This window comes from Galeopterus variegatus, unplaced genomic scaffold (genome assembly GCF_000696425.1).
Source record: "Galeopterus variegatus unplaced genomic scaffold, G_variegatus-3.0.2 Scaffold6924, whole genome shotgun sequence".
Taxonomy (NCBI): domain Eukaryota; kingdom Metazoa; phylum Chordata; class Mammalia; order Dermoptera; family Cynocephalidae; genus Galeopterus; species Galeopterus variegatus.
The window spans coordinates 84852-89931 of NW_007733035.1; positions in this window are offsets into that span (position 1 = coordinate 84852).

Here is a 5080-nt window from a genome sequence, read left to right on the forward strand (position 1 = left end):
TACCACCCTCAATTTTAACCACACACATTCCTATTTAGAGAAAACAGCATTCCCATAGCCAGTCAAAGAGCAAAAGGAGGTAGTTAGAAATCTGTGATAAATGTATGTAAGCGAGACAGAAAATTAGAAAATGGCCACCTGCCAGCAGCCACATAAATTTTTGAGAAAATGCATTTTCTACTGGGATGTTTTATCATAGGAATTGCAAATATTTATTAAAAGTATTAAAATAGAATGTTAAATGCTTCCTCCAGTGGTGAAATTTCACATTGCCACATTAGAAGATGGGATATTCTGATACAGCGCTTATTAAAATGACTTCATTTTATTAGACTGTCATCCACAATAAATGGGCAGGTACCTTTAAAACAAGATCTATTGTAGATAAAAGAGATTTGGGATAGAGACAATATCTCATTGTGTGGATGTGGCTTTGTATACAAGTATATAAATCTTGTGACCTTTCCCAAATAATGCCAACAAGGTCTTTGTTGTTGTTTTGCTATCAGGGTTGTTGGATTTTGTAATCACATGCAAACCAAAAGTAGTATTTGCTACTAACTCTCATGGTCTCTCATGCAAGGTCTGCTTGAAAACTATTTGAGTGGTTAGTCTTTCNCTAACTCTCATGGTCTCTCATGCAAGGTCTGCTTGAAAACTATTTGAGTGGTTAGTCTTTCTTGGGTCCTTAGATGCAATTACCAAACAAATCCAAGTGAAGATGCTAAATGGACTCCAAACAAACTGAAAAAGGAAGGAGGTGGCCACTCTTATTGCCCAAGGATAATAGAGATGACAGCCAGAGCACATCACTCCTGAGTGGCATTAAGTTGAAGGGTGACAGGATGAGCTGGACAGATTACCTCCCTAAGAGGCTTGTGGTTCCTGCAAGGCACTGACCTAATAAAGATCTTATGCCATCTCATCATAAGACGTTCTTTTGTATAAGTCAGAACATTTTCCTGAATCCATTCCATGAAAATGCTGATGGCACTGAAGGGAGCCAGACTAGCTTAAATATGGGGTGGGATGAGGTGGAGAGAAGGAGAGGCAGGACCTTCCGGGAAGCCAAGTAGTTCTTGGGCAGAATAATTAAGAAGCCCCTTAGCCTTCAGTAGGTAGGTAGAGTGGCCATCTTTCTTACCAGAATGTAAACATTCTCGTAGTAGAATGATCAGCATTCTGTTTAAGGTACTTGTTTGACATTAATTCATTTATCTGAGGTTTCATTTATTTTGGGGAGCATCTCCTATAAACTAGCCACTAATCTGGGTGCTGGAAATCAGAGGTGAACAACAGCAATTCAGACACTGCCTCAGAGATCTGACATTCTAGTGGGGAGGAGATGGGTGCTTACAAATCAGCATACACTATTTCGGGGGTATTGAGTGCTTTGAATAAGAAAAACAGGGTAAAAGGGCAGAAAATGATGGATGGGACTTCTTTTAGATAAGGGAAGGGCTGTTAGATGAGTTGACATTTGAGCAGGTACCTGGATGCAGTAAGAAATCCACCCAGATCCAGGTGCGAATCTGAGGGAAGACATTCCCAGCAGAGGGAACAGTGAAGGAAAAGGCCCATGCTATGAGTTTTATGTTGGGGGGGTTGCTGTTTTCTCCAGCCCTCGGCTTCAAGAGATGAATATTAAAATCTGTGAGAACTTCAGAACTGCTTGGTGAATGCTGATTTCAGATTCTCTTTTAGTCTAATTTCTGGCATGATTACAGGTTCTCTTGATTTCTTCAGAGGGGGATAAAAGTCCCTGATAGCAAAAACATCTCTCTGGCTATTTGCAAAGGTTGACAATTTTGAAGACTCTTTTGGGATTCGTGAGCACTTGGTGGTTAAATGGACAGAAATCCCAACTTCAGCTGAACCCCCAAAGTGACTAGGACAGATGACCTTAATTGGGTATTCGGTTTTAAGTTATATCTTATACACTGGCCCTCTAGAAAGCCATTCATTTCTTCTCACCCTCCTTCATTCCTCTCTGGAGCATTATGTATCTACGGTGCAATGCAGTTGGCATGTGGGGTGCTCTGAAGGGTGCTAAGCAGGGGGCAATACCTTGGAGGGGAGCACATGGAGCCTGCATGTAGACTGCCCTGGTCTGGAAGCTCTGTTCTGCTTTCAACAGGCTCTGTATGACCTGCAGATTCTTCAACTTTATAATCTTGGCATGATAGTGCCTGCCTCATAGGGGTTTTGCAGGAGTTAAATGAGATAGTTTTAATGATTGAATGTGATGCCTAAAACAAAGGGAATAATTTCATAAATGATAGAAGTTTTATAAATGTTAGTGCAGAGTCATCAGAGCTTCTTAGGGGTTCCTCAACTTCTGTTCATTCCAGTGATTTATTTGGATCAGTTATTCAGAATCTGAACTGAATTCTGAAGTCGTTTCCTGTTTCTCCAATTTAGTACAACACTTTACAGGTACGAGCAGAGAATTAAGAATGAATTGGTACATATGTTGTGGATACCAGAACATGGCTCTTCCTTGTTGTTAATTTCTTTGTTCATTTATTCCACAAATATGTATTAAGTACCTGCTATATATCTAGCGCCACGCTAGTGCTGAGGATCTAAAAGTAAACAGTCAAGAAATTCAGGACTTCTTAGAGACAGTGGGAACGTGACTTAGGATTGAAGAGATGTGGATAAAATCAGAATTGGAGGACTAATCTTTCAAGTGGACAAAATCACACTGGTGATTTTGGTGGGGACAGACCTTCTGCCTTGGGAAAACAGTGAAGAAACCAGCTTGTCTAGATGGAACAGCGTTGAAAAGAACCCATTATGCAGCTGTTGTGTACCTGGAGGGCGGCAGTGGAGAGGGCACTAAGCCCACGTCCTCCTTTCAGGAAGTCTTCAGTCCATGCCATCTGACAGAACCCTGAACATGTGGGGTGAGCTTCCTAACACCTGCTGTTGTTTTTTTCTGGTGTAATGTCTAAAGAACTTTTTATTTATTTATTTATTTATTTTGTCAGCAGTCATCATGTCAATTTCAGTGCTATCATTTCACAGAATGTTCTGACCACATAACATACTGGACTCATTCAGCAAGGTCAACAACAACATACATGTTCATTGTGAGACAGGGAGGTGGCTTTCACCAGTCAGTCATGGAGCAGAGTTCCCCGCACCCCTTGCAGAGGTGTGAGACAAGGCACTGGCGACTCCAATGATGGGGGAGGCAAGCTAGAGTCCCTAAGTGGTGCTTTGTAGTTAAACCCTTGCTACTTAAAGTGTGGTCCTCCTAGGACCAGCAGCATCAGCATCAGCTGGAACCCTATTAGAAACATAAAACCTAAGTCCCCACCACAAATCTACTGATCAGAATCCACATTTTCACAAGGCTTTAGGGTAAGGCACATGAGTTTTGAAGTCTGAGAGGCCCTACAGTAGAGTACAATCTATTTTGAGCTTGGTATCTTAAAGAACCACGAACACAACTACCCCACTACTGTCTCGGTTGATGCGAAAAGAGGGCCTGGCTGGCAATCAAGTAACTTAAGTTAGTATCTGAGAATTGCACTTACCATGTGCTATGGTTTGAAAAATCAGAATTCCTAAGTGGGAACTTAAACCCCAAGGTGATAGTATTAGAAGGTGGGGGCTTTGAGGGGTGATGAGGCCATGAGGGCTCCACTCTTAGGATTGGGATTACTGCCCTTATAAAAGAGCTGGAGGGAGCTAGTGAGGCCCTTTTGCCCTTATGAGGACACAGTGTTCATCTCTTCTGCCATGTGAGGACTCAGCAAGACAGCCCTCACCAGGCACCTCATCTTCTGGTACCTTGATCTTGGACTTCTCAGCCTTCAGGACTGCAAGAAAAAAATTTCTGTTCTTCATAAATTACCCAGTCAAAGGTATTTTGTTATAGCAGAATCTCCAACCCACTGACCACTGAGGTTTTTTCCTGGTAAAATAAGGGGATTAAAATATGTTACCTTTTAGCTCTAAAATGCCAAGCTTATTCTTTTAAAAAGTTATCTCATTTTTTCAAAAGATTTCTGTTGTGGATGCTATTAATTAGCTAGTCCACTGTCCATTCTAACAACCTTCCTTTCTGTCAGCCTATATCATAGAACCTGGAGCCACAGTGCTGTGTTCCCAGCCTCCATCACAGATGGGTAGTCACGGGACTCCGTTCTGTCAATGTGCTCTAAGCAGAAATCTAACACTGAGCTTTCCACTTCCTCTTCCTCCTGCCTGGATCACTGTGAATTCTTAGAGATGCTGCAGCCATTGCTAAGATGACAGTAAGCCGCAGTCCCACTTCTGGATGATCCATCACCGACCTCTTGTCATATGAGACTAACAAACCCCCTTCTCTGCAGTTAAGACAGTGCAGCTGAGTTCCTATGTAACCTCAGTCGAGGCCAACAGCTGCTGTTTTCCAGGCATTATTCTATGTACTGGGGCTTCTGCAGTTGCATTTCAGTGTAGGCCAGTCTGTTGCCTAAATTCGCTTCAGTTTTCTAACCGCAGAATATTAGAAATATTGGCTTCTCATAGCTCAATAAAGTAAGGGCTTCTACCTGGGTTAAGATTACAATATTGAGAACCTCCATGTTAATTTACCCTTAGGTGAAAGCAATGACAATCTCTACCAGAATACACTTATAGGTTCTGATGTTTCACGTATGCCTTTAGCTAATGTGCTCCTGACATGGCACAAGAGGAGGAAGAAAATAGCTCCTATCCAGAAGTACTCCCAAAGGAGGATTCTACAGCGTGACTCTTAGACAGCTGAGAAAAACTATGGGTCTGCGAAAAGTTTCAGTGGAGAAAGAGGTGACAACCAAGGCCAATGTATTTGTCAAGAAATGTTGAATACATGGGATATGGTTCAGTGCAAATCTCTTGAAAAGTTAGGAACAGAAGCAGGTTGTGTGCGGGTGCAGATCGCTTTGAGAGGGCTACAGAGGCACGTGCAGAAGGTGAGTCCCTGGGTTTTTTGCACTTTGAGTGCAGAGGGAGGGAAAGAATGCAGGGAAAAAAAAACAGGGAAGGAAGGACAGAAAAAGTAAGGAAGGGAAGGAGGAAAAGGGGACAATGGGAGAAAGAAATC